General features: G+C 46.3%; 1 protein-coding gene across 1 annotated transcript in view; it reads left to right on the top strand.

The window, feature by feature from the left end:
- LOC126174803 (luciferin sulfotransferase-like) overlaps positions 1–21,355 on the top strand; it is a 300,341-nt gene that overhangs the window by 864 nt on the left and 278,122 nt on the right. The window lies entirely within an intron of this gene.

The raw sequence follows: 21,355 nt of genomic DNA, 5'->3' as shown, positions 1-21,355 counted from the left end.
GGCTCATTGTTTGCAATCGTGCACAATGTTTGATACTAACATTGTGACTTCTCTTTTTGTCGTTTTTATTTCATTCCACCTTCAAGAAATTCGTTTAGTTACTTCAACTTGGAATGTTTAAATATCTGATCGATTCAAGGGGCGACAAATTTAGCCTCACAGAAAGCCACTTATGCGGCATCTGTGTCCCTCATTGCGTATTGTTTAGCGAGAACTTAAAATCACGCAGTACAATGTATCACTTGAAGTAAATACAACAATTCATTACAATGTAAGACTTTTACGAGGTTTATATACGAGAGAAAGTATTGTAATAACGTCCGCCTCCATAGCTGACTGCTCAGTGCGGCAGAATGCCATGCGAGGGGCCAAGATTCGATTTCCGGCTGCGTTGGAGATTTTTCTCTGCTGGGGGAGTGGGTGTTATGTTGTCTTCATCATCATATCATCCTCATCGACACACAAGTCGCCGAAGTGGCGTCAGCTAGAAACGATTGTGCGTAAAAGACTTGCATCAGGCCACGGGCCTACCAGACGGGAGGATTTAGCAACACTTCTTAAAATACAGCGTGTAACGGGTGTAATTACAGATATTTTATACCTGATACCGTAATATGTGTGCACATCAGTGTGTTTTTGCTGTTTTTCTCTATATCGGACAGTCTTCCCAAGAACACGTCACATAATTTACCACCTCATATTTTCTGCACGGTCGTAACTGCAGCGCTAAGTGGACCGCCCTGTTAGTATACATAACCGTTTTACGTCCAAGTGACAACACTTCAGCACCTGACCTGCCGCCCAGGGGAAAATAAGCATTGATGGTTTGCTGTTGCCACATGGAGGAGGAGGAGATTACTGTTGAACTTCCCATCGACAACGAGGTCATTAGTGACAGGGTACAAGCAAGGATTAAGGAAGGACGGAGAAGGAAACTGGCCGTGCCCTTTCGAAGGAACCGTACCGGCATTTGCTTTAAACGATTTAGGGAAATCACGGAAATCCTAAATCAGGATGGCCAGACGTGGGTTTGAACTGTCGTCCTCCCGAATGCGAGTCCAGTGGGCTAACCACTGCGCCACCTCGCATGTACTTGGAGGTACTACCAACCCTAAAACATAAAACTTGTAGTGGCCCTAACTACTAGTCTGCAAATGACGTAACTACATCGCCCTCAGTCACCAACAGAAATGCCTGCAATTGTACCTGTTACACCATGTATAATCTGAACAGAATATTCACTGAGCAGTTTCGAACAATAGCGAAATGATGCCATCCGTAAAACGAGCGCTGGCGTGAACCGATATTTCACTGCTCAACAACTCCTGTTTGGTATATACCAGTAAACCGCCACACCCATCCCTTTAAGAGTCGGACCCCCATGCGTAAAACAGCTTTAAGAATGTGATTACTTTACAAGTGAGTTAATATGTTAAATATTTGAAGTTAAGCATGTATGCGAGAAGACGTTTACAAAACGTTTGAAATTAAGTTTAACGTTAGTTGTATGTCGCTAAGCTCTCTCGTTATCAAACAATGGATGAGTGTAGTGTTGGTAATATGCATAGTAATATGCATACCAGTTTTTTACGCATCTCAGTGTTTATGACGTCGTATCTCCTGACTATCTGATGTACAATGATATAATTTTGCAGGGATGTTCATTGGTGTACGTGGATAATGACTGCAAAACTCGTTGCGGATTAAGTTAGTAGTGTAGAAATAATAAATTATAACGTTATGCCCGATGCTGAAGCCTTACTGCATCAATTTGCATGCTGTAAATTAAGCTGCCTCAAGACACACACGTAGTTGGTTGTCTTAGGGCCTTACTTGTCTTACTGCGTTATAAATTTAACGCAAGACTATTTCTCTTAACGAGTAGATTATGAGAGCATTTTAAATTATTAAATTCGATGATAATTATATAAAATATTGAAAATCCAATTCTTGTTTTCCCTGGAAGACGTTTACTAGGCAACCTGCTACTAGGACCGTGTTCCGGGTGCCCGTTTAGTAATAGAGATCACAAGTAATTTCTTTCAACAGCAACATTCACACGTGACACCACATCTCATGGAGTCTAATTATGTGAACTACCGAGAGTTACACTGATATACTATTCCCATAAAGATTTTATCAAATATTAAGACATGTATTCGTTTCAATATTTCAAGTTAAACCGCTCTTCTCATACTGAATAATCATTTAAGGTCTTTTCTAATTGCATTTGATTGCTGCGACAGCATGATACTTTACTTCTGCAAGTGACACTGGCGATATCGAGTAGTTTACAAAATTAATTGTTGTTTGTTTGTGCTACCCTCCATGAAGAGCACATCTGGCAGTTAGTATCGTCATCTGTTTTTCTCCGGCCATGTTTGCTCTTTGCCACAGTGATGGGTCATCTGCTGAGCGCAGATATCTCCGCGTCGCTTCAGGGTCAATACTCTACATTTATCCGTTTAATTTTACTTTAGTACTGAAAGAGAAGAAAGTAAAATATATTTCCCTTTACGGATACTGTTTTACGCACACACAAACGCACACACACAGGCCTCAGGTAATAGTTCCGTTATCTCTGCGTCACAGCCATACGGTTCCAGAGTCCTTACACTTTTATTTGTAGCCTTTTATCACAGCAAATAAACTTTTTCCCCTAAAGCAGCTCCATCCTCGGAGTCCTTGTCGTTCTAGGCTATTTCATTGCTCCCTTTATAATCATTTCTTTGCTTTAAAGAGCAGAGTTTTCCGATGCTTCTCTTAAAGCTGTAGGATAATCTTTGGGCAACATTACGTACATCCTTCCACACTGTCAATTTCAATTATTGCCAGCTGGTACTTTCTATATTAGACTTTATCGTTCTGTTCGTAAATGTAACGTGTTCTCTTTGCCTTGCTTTCCATAGATAGCTTCTTCAATCATGATTCTATCGGAAAACCTACGTTTCCCTCTTCTAGCTGACTTTTTCAATTGGAAAGAGTTACAACAGATTTTCTTAGCGGTCGAAGTTTCCACGAGCGCCAGCAAGTATATGTAGCACCGCTAGCGCCCACTTTGTTTGATGAAGGCTCTCTTTCAAGCACCACCTCATTTCATACTTCGTTTGACCACTTATCTTTTAATATCCTTATGTAACACTGAAATGAAGTTGCTTCTATTTACGGTACTTAATTGCTTTCCTCACTGTCCGCATTTAACTTTTGTACAATGCCTTACTGCAGACGTATTGCTTCGGGGAAATTTGACCATTCTTTTTTTTGGTATATTTTATCAATAAAACGCTTCGCTTGTCTGCTTGATGTCGGTTGTTTTTTTTGGTACCCTGTATCTCGGATAGCGAAAGCCTTTCACTTCTTATCGAGCTTTCCAAAATTTCGATTATAAACCATTAGCTTCATTACGTTCGTCCTGAATTAGTTAGGTGCTAAATTCCATAGTAGTTCATAAGGATAAATTATACATTGAAAAATCATCGCCACTGTTTATAAAATTAAGGAAGACATCGACTATTTAACTTATTTTCGCTATTACCGGTTTCATTATGGTGAACTGATAGTCCTCAGACCCACTGTCACAAAATGCAGTTCACCCAAAAGGATGTGGCTGCGTAGATTAGAACTGAAGCCCTGTCGAGAGCAACGCCTTTTCGTACGGAGCTTAAATTAAACGAGACTGGACGGGTAATTACCCGTATCATTGATAAGTGAGTTATCTCAGTGGACAAACACACCAGGAAAAAAACAGCTATTGAGCGATTACAAAAATGTATAGTGACCCGTATAGTTTCCTTTTATTGCTGGAAGCTATAAGACACTTCAGCTAAGGTTTCCTTCCCCTTGACAAGAAAGGTAATGATCACTACTGACGTTGTAAAGTACCTCTCATCTGCTCATATTCGGAGTACATCAAAATCTATCGCCAGTCCAAAAGTTACGAGACTATATTAACAAAATATAGAGAAAAGTTAAGGTGGTTGTAATGCATCAGGTGTTCTACATAGTCTCCCCACACTTGATTACAACCGACAAAACGTCCATACATCCATGAGAAACTGCCAGAAACGTCCTCCTTTAGAACTTGTTCAACTTGCGCATCACATTCGCACCTTCTTCGGTTTTGATGAACCATCAGAAACCCCTTCTGCACTATTTTCGTTTGGTGTTGATAACGCCAAGTCTCGTTACCCGCGACGATTTTTTCAAGAAATCAACTGTCCAAGCTTTTCAGTTCAATCAGGTCGCTTTAGGCGTCCACGCATCTTCTTTTGTCCAGGAGTCAATGGATGCGGGACAAACTTTGCACACACTATTCTCTTCTTCGATACATTCTAGACCGAGTTATGAACACTCGGTTTACAGGCATTCGATTCGTTATTCCACTGCTATTTGCTACGCAGTAATGTTGACACACTAGGGCTGTGAGTCCATTGCGTAACACTGCCCACTCTCAACTAACTGGTCTAGTACACATCTGTTGTTTATCCACCATAGTTACTGCGTTCACGTCCCTTACAAGCCAGGAATAAAATCAGTCTCGGAACTTTTTGGACGGTCTTTGCATGCAGGATGAGTCGGAGATGAGACGTACAAAGTGTCAGACATTGGGTTACAAACATAAATTCGTTTTCCTCGTGTACCTATGGCACTAAATGACAACGCAATTGAACGTTATAAAATCGATAAATGTGAAGCCGGTTTTTTGGTCTTTCTGTACGCAGATATAGGTCAATGGAAAAAACCAGCAACACCACACAACATACGAGTGTTGTAGGGGGTCGACGCCGCGCTTAGAAGACGTGGCATGCGGTGTTAAGCGGCGACGTGTGTCACAATGCGAGCAGTGACAGCGTCCACGTCTATCTCGTTCCGTTTTCCTCAGACAGTATTTTGTATCGTGGCTAGTTATCATAGGGAAAGGAAAGTGGGGAGGAACTATATTGTTTTATATGCACGTTTCATTGTTTGGTTTAATCTTAAGGAACGAGTACACAGAATCAGAAAACAAAATACAACTCATTTATGTCTCAGTTAATTCAAACGAATACAGTACAGTTTTGCAATTCTGAACTAACACATGAACACGTGGCAAGAAACTGCAATGCCGTTTCATAGGTATTGTTCGAAATGACAGACAAAAAGTTCGTCGCGAAGTCCGAATCTTCGCAGAAACGATTGCTGAACACGTCTGTGACTCTTCTTGTGATATCGCAGTCATGTTGTATTCTGCTTTGAAGGTTATTGACATCAACAGGCCCTCCTCCATAAACGACATATTTCAGATGGCCCCACAAAAATGAATCCAGTGGATTCTGGCGATCTAGCTGACCATGCAGCATGGCCTCCACGACCACTTCATCGGGAACGGAACGAACTGTCCAGGGTGCGTCGCACTGTGCCACTGCAATGAGCGGAGCTCCATCATTACTGTATCACAGGTTTCTAAGAGACGTCAAACTAGTATCTACCAACAATCACGGTAACGTAGCATCCAGGTAACGCCCATATCGCTCTCCGAACAGGCTTGGTGGTAGCACATGTGGCACTGTGAGATGCCGTTTGATATTACCACACCAGATATTGACACCGCATCGTTGCTGATATCCTCGCATCACTGTGCCGTAAGGGTTTTCTTCTACCCAGTTGGGCCAATTATGTCAAATCACTATACCCCCCTTCGTGAAACATGTTTCGTCTATGAACTGTATTTTTCTTAAAAATTGCTGGTCGTGCCTCTGATGCCGTGGCATTAGCAGAAGTTCATGCTCTGTTGGTAGTCTGCCAGCATCGATGTTTGTACCTTCTCCATACCAAAGGGATTGTAATGTTTTCTGTGCAGCACTCGCGTATCAGTAAATTGTGACTTTCCGAGAGAACTGGCGCTTATTCTGAAGCGTTCCGCAACAGTTTGTACTAAATTCTCTTGGCCGTCCGCACCGTCTGTCGATGATCGTCCCGGCCTCTAAATCCTGGAGGTGAAACACATGTACCATGGTCTCCCAAGCGTCTATCCGCAGAGTAACATATTTTTGCGTGTGGAAGGCTCCGATTAGGAAATATCTTACTGTCCAGCAGTCTTGCAACGTCGGCTCTTCTATCGTCCAGCTCATACATGGGTGGATATCGGTGTATTCTTGGTCTGTTATACTTTCCATGGTAGGAACACTGCGACCGGTCCGTTAGCAACTGCCGGCGCCGCGAGTATTGGCTAGTGCGAACAGTACAGTGCGACACATCATGCTCGCCGCGGTTTTCCTTCCACCAAGACCGCTCTTTCCGTTTACAAGACAAAAATTCCTTGACATGAGACTGTACATCCTGTCACCGCCGGCAATGTGTGGTTAATAAGTTCTGGTGCAGTTCCATATACACTACGATGGGATTGTTTTTTTCTCGTATCTTTCAAACACTGGCAGATAACAAATCACATTATTTGTGTGTCATGTGATGCGTGGGTGAACAATACTTCTTGATCGTGAGGTTTGTCGGTTTCTCGTTAAATGTTTGTTTCCTTTGTTTTATATACATTATACACTCCTGGAAATGGAAAAAAGAACACATTGACACCGGTGTGTCACACCCACCATACTTGCTCCGGACACTGAGAGAGGGCTGTACAAGCAATGATCACATGCACGGCACAGCGGACACACCAGGAACCGCGGTGTTGGCCGTCGAATGGCGCTAGCTGCGCAGCATTTGTGCACCGCCGCCGTCAGTGTCAGCCAGTTTGCCGTGGCATACGGTGCTCCATCGCTGTCTTTAACACTGGTAGCATGCCGCGACAGCGTGGACGTGAACCGTATGTGCAGTTGACGGACTTTGAGCGAGGGCGTATAGTGGGCATGCGGGAGGCCGGGTGGACGTACCGCCGAATTGCTCAACACGTGGGGCGTGAGGTCTCCACAGTACATCGATGTTGTCGCCAGTGGTCGGCGGAAGGTGCACGTGCCCGTCGACCTGGGACCGGACCGCAGCGACGCACGGATGCACGCCAAGACCGTAGGATCCTACGCAGTGCCGTAGGGGACCGCACCGCCACTTCCCAGCAAATTAGGGACACTGTTGCTCCTGGGGTATCGGCGAGGACCATTCGCAACCGTCTCCATGAAGCTGGGCTACGGTCCCGCACACCGTTAGGCCGTCTTCCGCTCACGCCCCAACCTCGTGCAGCCCGCCTCCAGTGGTGTCGCGACAGGCGTGAATGGAGGGACGCATGGAGACGTGTCGTCTTCAGCGATGAGAGTCGCTTCTGCCTTGGTGCCAATGATGGTCGTATGCGTGTTTGGCGCCGTGCAGGTGAGCGCCACAATCAGGACTGCATACGACCGAGGCACACAATGCCAACACCCGGCATCATGGTGTGGGGAGCGATCTCCTACACTGGCCGTACACCACTGGTGATCGTCGAGGGGACACTGAATAGTGCACGGCACATCCAAACCGTCATCGAACCCATCGTTCTACCATTCCTAGACCGGCAAGGGAACTTGCTGTTCCAACAGGACAATGGACGTCCGCATGTATCCCGTGCCACCCAACGTGCTCTAGAAGGTGTAAGTCAACTACCCTGGCCAGCAAGATCTCCGGATCTGTCCCCCATTGAGCATGTTTGGGACTGGATGAAGCGTCGTCTCACGCGGTCTGCACGTCCAGCACGAACGCTGGTCCAACTGAGGCGCCAGGTGGAAATGGCATGGCAAGCCGTTCCACAGGACTACATCCAGCATCTCTACGATCGTCTCCATGGGAGAATAGCAGCCTGCATTGCTGCGAAAGGTGGATATACACTGTACTAGTGCCGACATTGTGCATGCTCTGTTGCCTGTGTCTATGTGCCTGTGGTTCTGTCAGTGTGATCATGTGATGTATCTGACCCCAGGAATGTGTCAATAAAGTTTCCCCTTCCTGGGACAATGAATTCACGGTGTTCTTATTTCAATTTCCAGGAGTGTATGTCGAGAAGAACAAAATTAACTATGGGCCGCCTCTTGTTGCACATAGCAGCCTGCTGTTCTCGGAATACATTTCCTCATTTACGGCTCAGAAACATGTCCTGAGTAAATTTCCTCTTCTATGTGAAGAGTAGAGTCAAGAATGATTTGTAACGCTATTCGTCTGTCATTCAGAAGGAAAGGAGCATGTTGAAAGGTAGATACAAGTTCCTTTGCGTATCGAAAGAACAGTGGACATGAATGAATATTTGAATGAATTCTGTGTTCACATTATCTCGCAATAGGTTTATAATCTGGTTTCAAGAACGTGTACATAACACACCTTATAGGCAAGCTACTTGCCATGAGAATGCATTGCTCACTTTGTTAAACTAACATTCTTTACATTATAACTTGAATAAAGACGTACCGTAGTCGTGTCGCACATAAGATGATTTACAACCAGCTTTGAATCATCATATGATAACTTGCCTTCTGGACTGAGAAGCATGCAAAGAAATTGCTGAAGCGTTCTGCTAATTGTAGATTTGAAAGACCAATACACTGACTCCAACAGTCGCTCACTGTGACTGGTATTTTTGCTTAAGGCAGAAAGTCTGTAATTTGTGTGCTGTAGCTCGAATCAGGTTACAACATACACTCAGTATCGCGAAAGTATTCAATCTTTAGACATATATCAAGCAGTGGCACGGAAATATGGGTGAACCTCATAAGCTATTACTATAATTGCATCTATAAAACACTGTCACTTTTACAATAAAGCGTACAGTTATACGTGCGTGGGGAAACGCTGTATGATGGGTCACCACATAAAAAAGACTTAGCTTGAAGAATGTCATATGCATTAGAAAACGGTGAAAATATTTTACTAGATGAAAGTGTAGTTTGCACAACAGCGCTAGTATACGAATGTACTAATGGGGACTCGGTTCCGAACCATCTGCCTCGAAAACTGACCACCTCGGTAAACAAAGAAGGTTACGTCTGAACGTACATAAATGCATTTTACAGATCTGTAAATAATTTGCATGATATTACCCGAATCTGCGCTACGTTAACCAGAATCTCATCACGCATTTGTAAGACGTAATCGCAGAATGAGTAACAGAAAGCAGCTTCAAAATAGTTCAATATATTACATGCTGACAGTAAGATCCCTACAGAACTAGACTCGCTTCGTGCAGTTTAAACCGCCTGCTCACAGCGTAACACGCGGTCGCGCTCGCTTCCCAGTTGTTAGTCCTGCCCACTCGCCGAAGTGTTTCACTTGCCCTACCCCTTCTAAGTTCGTCATAAAACAACAGCAGTGTCAGTGATCGATTGCCTGGTACAGAAATATCTTTACAGTATTTCTGCGATTTAGAATGCGCTGAAGAAAGAACAGTTTCGAAAGTTGTCGTTATGATAAGAAGCCTTCAAGCTTTGCCATTGGGATATGCTTCTCTTTAAAGTAATTCCAGTTCCCCAATGTCTTTTAAACCTTCATTTTGTCTGCAGCGGGTAACGAAAACAATAGTGGTGACAAGCTGAAACTCCACCTTAATGTCTACAAAAAACGACGTAAGCACGTAACACCGTTGGGAACCAAATTACAATCACTACATACAATAAATGCAGCCAAGTGACCCTAGAAACTTGATATATACTGTGGTGACAAAAATCATGGAATAGTGATACACAGATTTACAGATGGTGGTATTATTGGGTACACAATGTATAAAACAGCAGTGCATTGGCAGAGCAGTCATTTGTACTCAGGTGATTCATGTGAAAAGCTTTCCGACGTGATTGTGGCCGCACGACGGGGATTAACATACTTTGAACTCGGGATGGTACTTACATCTAGACGGATGGGACATTTCTTATCTGACATCGCTAGGGAATTCAATATACCGAGATCCACAGTGCGGAAGTGCGCAGAGAATACCAAAATTGAGGCATGACCTATCACCACGGACAACGCAGAGGCCGACAGTCTTCGCTTGGCGACTGCGAACAGCGGTGTTTGCTTAGAGTTGTCACTGCTAATAGACTAGCAACACTGTGAGAGATAACAGCAGAAACCAATGTGGGTCTACGACGAATGTGTCCGTTAGGACAGTACGACGAAATCTGGCGTTAATGGGCTATGGCAGCAGACGACCGACGTGAGTACTTTTGCTAAAAGCACATTTCCTGCAGCGCCTCTGTTGGGCTCGTGACCATATCGGTTGGACCCTAGACGACTGAAAAACCCTGGCCTCGTCAAATGAGTCCTGTTTCGGTTGGTAACAGCTGATGGTAGGATTCAAGTGTGGCGCAGACCCCGTGAAGCCATGGACCGAAGGTTGTGTTTACACGGGATGGATTGCGTCCTCCGGTTCAACTGAATAGGTCATTGACTTGATATGCTTATGCTGGCTTATTTCTGGACCATTTGCAGCCATTCATGGACTTCATGTTCCCAGACAACGAGGGAATTTTTATGGATGACAGTGTGCCATATAACTGGGCCACAATTGTTCACGATTCGTTTGACGAATATTCTGGACAATTCGAGCGAATGGTTTGGCCACCCACATCGCCCAACATAAATCGCACCGACCGTTTATGGAACATAATCGAGAGGTTAGATCATGCAGAAAATCCTGCACCGACAACACCTCCGCAGTTATGGACGGCTATAGAGACAACATGGCTCAATATTTCAACAGGAGACTTCTAACGACTTTTGAGTCAATTCCACGTCGGTTTAGTGGTTCACACCGGGCAAAATGAGGTTCGCAAAGACATTAGGGAGTATTTCACGACTTTTGTCGCCTCAGTCTAAACGGCTGTAGACTTTTATACTCCCCACAGAGTGATAAGGACTGTAAAAGATCCCACAGCATTCGTCAGAAGAAGGCGTGTTATTCATCTCTCCACTATCTGCCACCAAACTAATTTTGCTGACGACTTTTATTGTGACTCTGCTTGCAATTTTAATAGTAAATTATGTATGAAGACATAAGAAAACGACTCATTACGAATGATCTATGCAAGCTGGTTACAAATTGATCTTCATATGCAAACTTCTGCCGCCGATGGATGAATGAGTGACGTTTCAGGGCATTTTCACCTCGCTGCTGGTTCAAATGGCTCTGAGCACTATGGGACTTAACATCTATGGTCATCAGTCCCCTAGAACTTAGAACTACTTAAACCTAACTAACCTAAGGATATCACACAACACCCAGTCATCACCGTGCTGCTGGCAAGGACAATAAACACAGGTAGCGGGTCGGTATGGTCGATCGGTTCTAGGCGCTTCAGTCTGGAACCGCGCGACCGCTACGGTCTCAGGTTTGAATCCTGCCTCGGGCATGGTTGTGTGTGATGTCCTTAGGTTAGTTAGCTTTAATTAGTTCTAAGTTCTAACGGACTGATGACCTCAGATGTTAAGTCCCATACTGCTCAAAGCTATTTCTGAGTAAACAGGGGAACGCCGATACGAAGCTACAAAGTCTCTGCGGATTTCATTCCGTATACTCAGCTGGATAGTAACTATGCCTCGCAGACAGGTCCGTGAGCAATATATATATATATATATATATATATATATATATATATATATATATATATATATATACACACTCCTGGAAATTGAAATAAGAACACCGTGAATTCATTGTCCCAGGAAGGGGAAACTTTTTTGACACATTCCTGGGGTCAGATACATCACATGATCACACTGACAGAACCACAGGCACATAGACACAATGTCAGCACTAGTACAGTGTATATCCACCTTTCGCAGCAATGCAGGCTGCTGTTCTCCCATGGAGACGATCGTAGAGATGCTGGATGTAGTCCTGTGGAACGGCTTGCCATGCCATTTCCACCTGGCGCCTCAGTTGGACCAGCGTTCGTGCTGGACGTGCAGACCGCGTGAGACGACGGTTCATCTAGTCCCAAACATGCTCAATGGGGGACAGATCCGGAGATCTTGCTGGCCTGGGTAGTTGACTTACACCTTCTAGAGCACGTTGGGTGGCACGGGATACATGCGGACGTGCATTGTCCTGTTGGAACAGCAAGTTCCCTTGCCGGTCTAGGAATGGTAGAACGATCACCAGTGGTGTACGGCCAGTGTAGGAGATCGCTCCCCACACCATGATGCCAGGTGTTGGCCCTGTGTGCCTCGGTCGTATGCAGTCCTGATTGTGGCGCTCACCTGCACGGCGCCAAACACGCATACGACCATCATTGGCACCAAGGCAGAAGCGACTCTCATCGCTGAAGACGACACGTCTCCATTCGTCCCTCCATTCACGCCTGTCGCGACACCACTGGAGGCGGGCTGCACGAGGTTGGGGCGTGAGCGGAAGACGGCCTAACGGTGTGCGGGACCGTAGCCCAGCTTCATGGAGACGGTTGCGAATGGTCCTCGCCGATACCCCAGGAGCAACAGTGTCCCTAATTTGCTCGGAAGTGTCGGTGCGGTCCCCTACGGCACTGCGTAGGATCCTACGGTCTTGGCGTGCATCCGTGCGTCGCTGCAGTCCGGTCCCAGGTCGACGGGCACGTGCACCTTCCGCCGACCACTGGCGACAACATCGATGTACTGTGGAGACCTCACGCCCCACGTGTTGAGCATTCGGCGGTACGTCCACCCGGCCTCCCGCATGCCCACTATACGCCCTCGCTTAAAGTCCGTCAACTGCACATACGGTTCACGTCCACGCTGTCGCGGCATGCTACCAGTGTTAAAGACAGCGATGGAGCTCCGTATGCCACGGCAAACTGGCTGACACTGACGGCGGCGGTGCACAAATGCTGCGCAGCTAGCGCCATTCGACGGCCAACACCGCGGTTCCTGGTGTGTCCGCTGTGCCGTGCGTGTGATCATTGCTTGTACAGCCCTCTCGCAGTGTCCGGAGCAAGTATGGTGGGTCTGACACACCGGTGTCAATGTGTTCTGTTTTCCATTTCCAGGAGTGTATATATATCAGCGCCTGACAGAGGAAGTACAGATGGGCTCAAAGAAGACGGTTGTAATAATCAGCAAATGATTCGATATTTGAATGGGTACGATTTCACTAATCGACGATGCTCGGAGGAATGAGTGAAATATGGCATAAAACGGTGTCAAGAAGAAGCGGTCGACCTAGAGGGACGACACAACGTAAGAATCGAGCTATCGTCACCGAGGCACTCACAGTCGCAGATTCAGCGATATGACGTGCAACAGGTACTTCAGTGGCCATAAAAACCATAAATAGGCCGCTCACAGGAATGGGGCTGGGCTCACGGCGCTACTTGTGCTGATTCCCATTGACCTGTGTACACTAACAAGGCCGTTTACAGTGATTTCGGGCGCAGTCGGGCTGGAATGTCATAGTCTGGACTACAACTGTCTCCCGTGGTGAGTCCTTCTTCGAAATCATTCCCGATGACCAGCGAAGACGTGTCTGGAAATGCCGTGGCAGCGACTGGATGCCATCCTGATTGTCGCCCGCAATATGGCCCGACAAATAAGAGTGATGGTCCAGAGTGCCATTTCTTTTCATATCAAGACCCCCTTGGAGACCCCCTTGGTTGTCACCCGTGGTGCACACTGCATCGACGGTGATCTACACCCTGTTTTGTTGCCCATAATGTAAAGCTGCCCTGGGGTTACATTTGAGCAACGTACTGCCAGCCCGCGCACGTCAAGCGTTTCTACTGCTTGTCTTCGTGCTTGTGAAACCCTACCTTGGCCAGAAAAGTCACCGGATCACTCCCCAAATGAGAACGTTTCGATCATTGTGAGCAGGGATCTCAAACCGTCTTCGGATTTTGACGATCGAACGCGACGCTTGGCAAAATTTGGCACCACGATATCTCTCAGGGGGACACCCAACAACTCTATCATCAATGTCAATCCGAATACCTCCTTGCATAATGGGTGCGTCATTTTGTTTCTTTGTCTTAGCGTGTAAATTAAAAGACGACATGGGGAACCTATACATCCATTAGATAAATTATTCTTCACACATTAAATCAACACACTCAATTTCGAAAGGCATCAGAAATTCAAGTAACTTACAACTCGAAGCTGCCAGCTCTCAAGCACATGCAGTCTAATACGAATAAAATACGAGGGGCGTTCAGTATATAACGCAACACATTTTTTCCAAGACAATTTTGGTCGAAAGACAGCGGAATTTGTTTAGGACACCGCGGAATATTAACGTTTAAATCCTATAGTTTAATGAAGTTCCGGTAGGTGGCGGCTTTATACGTATCCTTCGAAATGGCGCCTGTAACGAAGGTGCCTTCCAGGCAGAGAGCTGTCGCTGAGTTTCTCTCGGTGGAACATCAGAGCATCGCAGAGGATGCAGAATATCTACGAAGACCTGACAGTGGACAAAATCACGTTGACTCGTTGGGCGATGTGCCTGTCATCATCGCGACGTGGTCGCGCAAACCCGCCGAATCTCGCATGTGCCGGACGACCACACTCAGACTCAGCTGTGATTCCTGCAATGTTGGGACACGCACTCCTGGAAATTGAAATAAGAACACCGTGAATTCATTGTCCCAGGAAGGGGAAACTTTATTGACACATTCCTGGGGTCAGATACATCACATGATCACACTGACAGAACCACAGGCACATAGACACAGGCAACAGAGCATGCACAATGTCGGCACTAGTACAGTGTATATCCACCTTTCGCAGCAATGCAGGCTGCTATTCTCCCATGGAGACGATCGTAGAGATGCTGGATGTAGTCCTGTGGAACGGCTTGCCATGCCATTTCCACCTGGCGCCTCAGTTGGACCAGCGTTCGTGCTGGACGTGCAGACCGCGTGAGACGACGCTTCATCCAGTCCCAAACATGCTCAATGGGGGACAGATCCGTAGATCTTGCTGGCCAGGGTAGTTGACTTACACCTTCTAGAGCACGTTGGGTGGCACGGGATACATGCGGACGTGCATTGTCCTGTTGGAACAGCAAGTTCCCTTGCCGGTCTAGGAATGGTAGAACGATGGGTTTGATGACGGTTTGGATGTACCGTGCACTATTCAGTGTCCCCTCGACGATCACCAGTGGTGTACGGCCTGTGTAGGAGATCGCTCCCCACACCATGATGCCGGGTGTTGACCCTGTGTGCCTCGGTCGTATGCAGTCCTGATTGTGGCGCTCACCTGTGACAACATCGATGTACTGTGGAGACCTCACGCCCCACGTCTTGAGCAATTCGGCGGTACGTCTACCCGGCCTCCCGCATGCCCACTATACGCCCTCGCTCAAAGTCCGTCAACTGCACATACGGTTCACGTCCACGCTGTCGCGGCATGCTACCAGTGTTAAAGACTGCGATGGAGCTCCGTATGCCACGGCAAACTGGCTGACACTGACGGCGGCGGTGCACAAATGCTGCGCAGCTAGCGCCATTCGACGGCCAACACCGCGGTTCCTGGTGTGTCCGCTGTGCCGTGCGTGTGATCATTGCTTGTACAGCCCTCTCGCAGTGTCTGGAGCAAGTATGGTGGGTCTGACACACCGGTGTCAATGTGTCCTTTTTTCCATTTCCAGGAGTGTACGTATCCTTCGAAATGGCGCCTATAACGAAGCTGCCTTCCAGGCAGAGAGCTGTCGCTGAGTTTCGCTCGGTGGAAAATCAGAGCATCGCAGAGGATGCAGAATATCTACGAAGACCTGACAGTGGACAAAATCACGTTGACTCGTTGGGCGATGTGTCTGTCATCATCGCAACGTGGTCGCGCAAACCCCTTCGAATCTCGCATGTGCCGGACGACCACACTCAGCTGTGATTCCTGCAATGTTGGAACACGCGGACACACTCAATCGCGGTGATCGACGGATCACAATCGAAAACTTTGTTGCTCAACTTGACGTCTGACACCCTTGTCAACCAGTTGGACTACTCAAAGGATTGTGCCCGTTGTGTTCCTCGCCGCCTAACAGAAGACTATTATGACCGACGAAGAACCATCTGTACGGAATCGCTTGCGCGTTACGAGGCTGATCGTGAAAATTTTTTGTTGAACATCGTCACAGGCGATGGATCATGGGTTCACCACTTCGGTGAGCAAACAAAACGGCAATCCATCAAGTGGCGCCACACCATCTCTCCTCCGAAGAAAATGTTAAAATCCGCGGTCTCAGCTAGTAAAGTCGTGGCGACGATTGTCTGTTTGATGGTCACCCTTGTGGAGCAACGGTTAACTCGGAAGAGTTATCCCCAGGAAATTGAAGAAACGACTTCAGCTCGTTCGTCGTTACAAAAAGGCAAACGAATTCTCCTTCTCCTTCTGTGTACCTGAGACGAGCTCACAAAACTTCGTTGGACTGTTCTTCCCCATCCACCATACAGCCCGCATCCCGCAGCTTCTGACTTCCATCTCTTTTGCCCAGCGAAGGATGCACTCCGCGGGAAGCAATACATGGATGATGGGGATGTTATTGATGAAGCAAGACGTTGGCAGCGACATCGACCAGTATAGTGGTACCATGCGGGCGTACAAGCCCTTCCAGCAAGTAAGGTATCGTAAAGCTGTCTCACTGAACGGAGATTACGTTTAAAAACACCGTTTGCAGCCAAAAGATTGGTTAACAGTGCTGAGTAAAACCAAAAAATGTGTCGTATTACTTATTGAACGCCCCTGGTATTTTCTGCCATTGGGATTCGAGCTGGTTATACCTACTTTAAGCCTGGCAGTCTATCTCTTCCGTAAACATTATTTGACAAAGCCAATGCAAATATGAAATGCCATCAGGGATGAAAATCCACTGATGCAGGACTTCATCCGCAGTAAACGATTACGAGGATGTTGGAAAGTGATATCAGGTAATATTTTATTTCAAGAACATTTTAACCTCTTTGTATCACAGAGCCTGGGACATTTGTAAGGCTAGCAACATGCTTTTTTGAAACGAAATCCCCTAGCAACACCCGTTAAGGAAAGATAAGAAGCTAAGCGTGTAACATCCAGTGACGACCAAACCATTAATGGTGGAGCATTTGCTCGGAAACTACAAGGATGACGAAGTAATTCGACCGCAAAATAATTTTGAGACTCTGCGAAAAAAGCAACTCAGTATTCCAAGACGTAGATTTGAACCGATCATCGTGAATGTGAATCCAAACTGTTATTCACAGCAATTTTGCCTGAAAGAGATAGTTTAGAAACAGTTAGAGAAGAGAAGAGGTGAAAGGAGGTTTTGTGGTCCTGTACATCGATAAATATAGACCAAACACAGTTTCTGAGTGGATAAGGGTAGGAAGCAAACCGGCCGTTCGTTTTCGACGATACTATCCCATCGTTGATAGTAAATGATTTTTAGGATTCACAGAAAACCAAATACAATGGCCTACGTACCAAATGATAGTCTGTGTCTTATAACTGAGCCACAACATAAAATGAAAGTGATTATGTCTGCGGGAATACGGTGATAGACTTAGTTTATGTTGGACCCTGCACTAAATAGAATATCGCCTGTATCTATACTTAGTTTGGTTTTACGTGCATAGCGGCGAATACGGTAACATGAGTAACGAAAACGATATACAGAATTTGCCGTTATAAACGGGGCCTAACGAAATAATGGAAATGGAGGCGCACATCTTGTGGAAACATAAAACTTGGCAACTCTTAAGGGACTGACGAAGTTGCTATCCTTGGGGGAACTCCAGTTCTTTTCGTCCTTCATTACAGCAACATCCCACGGACGACACAAGGTCAGAGTCAAGTTCAGCCACGGGTTACGAAAGAGGTATGGAAATTATATAGGAGATGATTATGTCGGAGTTCTCTGTTCAAAAGTTGCATCATGACATGCAGTCTCAAATTGCTCAATCCACCACTGTTTTCCTATGTGACCACCAATGAGAGTTTTTATCTACTGTCGTTACGTGATTGCTTAGTCAGATCTCCCAAGTCTGTTCATTAGCTAGTTACAGAGTAGTTCTGTAGTCGAATAACGGCAGAGATACTGAGGAGTCGTGTTACAGCATTTCACAGGTAATCCCTGGAGTACTATGCAAGTTAGTTGTATTTTTTATTTTTTTATGTCTTGTTACCCAAATTTACGAAGTTCGCTTTCTTTTCAAAAATGTACTGTAATTATAATCTGTCCCTGTGAGAACTTATTTATCTTCGACGCTGACGGCTATGACGCTGCGTCCCCCATAACGAAGTAACAACAGGTATTTCGTATCTACAACCTGTCGTTTATGTTGGTAATAACGTAGAACTACCATCTTCAGCGATACAGTTCAACTACGAAGACTGTCGGCGGGGACATAGTGTGGTCACGTGCGTTCCGCTGGAAACTACATGGATGCAATGATATTAATGATTCTGAATGTGGCTACTGTCAGGTTCGATACCAAACTGCAACTCGCCACAACAGTAAACACAGCTCTAACTCGTGTTCCCCGATACGAGAGCTCCCTTGGAGGGACACACTGTGTCATCTACGCTATGGCAAGTACGGACATCCGTGGTTGACGTTTTGCATCTTGTCGCAAATTTCCACGATAGTTGCAATTTATTTGTGAGCTCTATACAGAGTGTTTCAAAGTATTTGCGTCAAACGTCTACGGGTGATAGATCATATCATGGGCAACAACTTTCGTTAGAGACAAAATGTGTGTGCTGACGCTCCACGGTGAAGTTAGGAGTCTTTTTACTGATTTCCCCGGCCTTAGGACGACGACATGTCACCGAGCTGGCAGGGTCTACTGACAAGTTGTGCAGCGTCTGCAGATTTTCAAAATGAAAACCGTAGAAATGAGTGTCTTCAAGCAGAGAAATATATTTTAGAAGCGAATCAAGATATTTTAGAAGCGAATCAAGATCTATCATTTTACTACACTTATTTCCTTTCATGCAGAGCAGTTGATTAGGTTATAGACAACACATATTCTGTAGGCACACCGCAGGGTACCTATACCCTGTCACGTCTCAGGGCAGAATCAGTAATACAGAATCGTCAGGAAGCTTCAGCGTACACTTTGTCTCTAAGAAAAGTTGTTCCACATGAGCGGGTGCACGTTTGGCGCAAAGACTTTGAAACAGTTTGTATAAGGAATGATAACGTCTGACTGTAAGTTTTCGTGGCTAACTTGGCACATCTCTTGGTACGTGAAAGGCAGACAATGGTGATAAAGCCACTCTCTTGCGAATTTTTACGGAATTTTCTCTTACATAGTTAAGAGAGCAACTGTGGAGGGTACTCAGCTGCCGCATACACTGCAAGCTAACGAATTCACATCGTTTCAGAAAGGTAGCCATTCAAAGTCTCTGTATTAACGTGCAATATCACAGAACATCTTGTTGATTGTTCTAGTTACCTCCTCTTCCCGCTGTTTCTTAGCTCTTGTGCCATCGTACGGCATGCATTGTTCTTATGATTCAGTCAATTTTATTTCATTTTAAATTTGTGGCTGGGTACTCTTCCTGTCGCCACAGCCGTTAGTTAACCTAAGGGTGGAAAATTGTGAGCGCCACCTGTATGTTGTTTTATTTTCACTGTTTGTGCTTAGTGGATGACGCATATATCAGACCAACCGTCGTTAATCCGCTGCAGCTATTGGATCCGGTTACGACGAATCTCCCTGTTAAGTCACCTAGCACTCTGTGCGTTATGCTACATGAGTATATCTCCCACTCACATCTCGTTAATCGTTGACAAGTGTCACAAAGAATCAGATGTCCAACACACCATCCTTCCAATGTCCTGACAGAATTTCTTGCGAGATTCTTTGTCTAAAGATGCACTAAATTGGTACACAGAGTAAATGATAAATCTTTCCAGTTGTTAGAATCTATCCTCATGCACAATTGAACCTGTGGTAACTCCTGACTTCTTGCTTTAAGCAGCTTGGTCTTGCTTCACTGTACCTATCAGAGGAACTGAGGTGTGTCTATTCATTTGCAGGATACTGTGAATGTCATGACAGGCTCATGATATTGCCGCCGAGTGAGGCTCCACAGCGGTTATAAGGCTGACTAGATTCGCTTCGAGAGCACTGGGATTTCCAAACAGGCCCTACCGTCCAAATACACGTTTTCCGTTCTATCACCAAATCTTTCAAGGCAAATGCGACCATCGTCTCCTATGATTCAGGAATAGAAAGATGGTTGAAACCGGACGTTAATGACAACGAAACCCTAAGTTTGGATTGGAATATTTGTCGTAAGATAGGTTAGTCGCCAATGACCCGCCAGGTTAGCCGAGAGCGCTAATGCGTTGCTTCCTGGACTCGGGTAGGTGCGCTGGGCCCGGATCGAATCCGCCTTGCGGGCTAACGACGTGGGCCGATGTGCTGGCCAGCCTGGATGCGGTCTTTAGACGGTTTCCCACTAGGTGACTACCGGGCTGGTCCCCACATCCCGTCTCAGTTACACGACTATCAGGCATTTGAAACACGAATAGCAATACCAGAAGACTGTAGCAAAATGTATGAGGATTTTCAGACAATCGACTGCAGTAGACCATGAATTTAGTGTTATACACTCCTGGAAATTGAAATAAGAACACCGTGAATTCATTGTCCCAGGAAGGGGAAACTTTATTGACACATTCCTGGGGTCAGATACATCACATGATCACACTGACAGAACCACAGGCACATAGACACAGGCAACAGAGCATGCACAATGTCGGCACTAGTACAGTGTATATCCACCTTTCGCAGCAATGCAGGCTGCTATTCTCCCATGGAGACGATCGTAGAGATGCTGGATGTAGTCCTGTGGAACGGCTTGCCATGCCATTTCCACCTGGCGCCTCAGTTGGACCAGCGTTCGTGCTGGACGTGCAGACCGCGTGAGACGACGCTTCATCCAGTCCCACACATGCTCAATGGGGGACAGATCCGGAGATCTTGCTGGCCAGGGTAGTTGACTTACACCTTCTAGAGCACGTTGGGTGGCACGGGATACATGCGGACGTGCATTGTGCTGTTGGAACAGCAAGTTCCCTTGCCGGTCTAGGAATGGTAGAACGATGGGTTCGATGACGGTTTTGATGTACCGTGCACTATTCAGTGTCCCCTCGACGATCACCAGTGGTGTACGGCCAGTGTAGGAGATCGCTCCCCATACCATGATGCCGGGTGTTGGCCCTGTGTGCCTCGGTCGTATGCAGTCCTGATTGTGGCGCTCACCTGCACGGCGCCAAACACGCATACGACCATCATTGGCACCAAGGCAGAAGCGACTCTCATCGCTGAAGACGACACGTCTCCATTCGTCCCTCCATTCACGCCTGTCGCGACACCACTGGAGGCGGGCTGCACGATGTTGGGGCGTGAGCGGAAGACGGCCTAACGGTGTGCGAGACCGTAGCCCTGCTTCATGGAGACGGTTGCGAATGGTCCTCGCCGATACCCCAGGAGCAACAGTGTCCCTAATTTGCTGG

Source organism: Schistocerca cancellata, chromosome 3, assembly GCF_023864275.1.
Source record: "Schistocerca cancellata isolate TAMUIC-IGC-003103 chromosome 3, iqSchCanc2.1, whole genome shotgun sequence".
NCBI lineage: Eukaryota > Metazoa > Arthropoda > Insecta > Orthoptera > Acrididae > Schistocerca > Schistocerca cancellata.
Note: the sequence above shows the minus strand (reverse complement) of the source record. Positions and strands in the feature narration are given on the sequence as shown.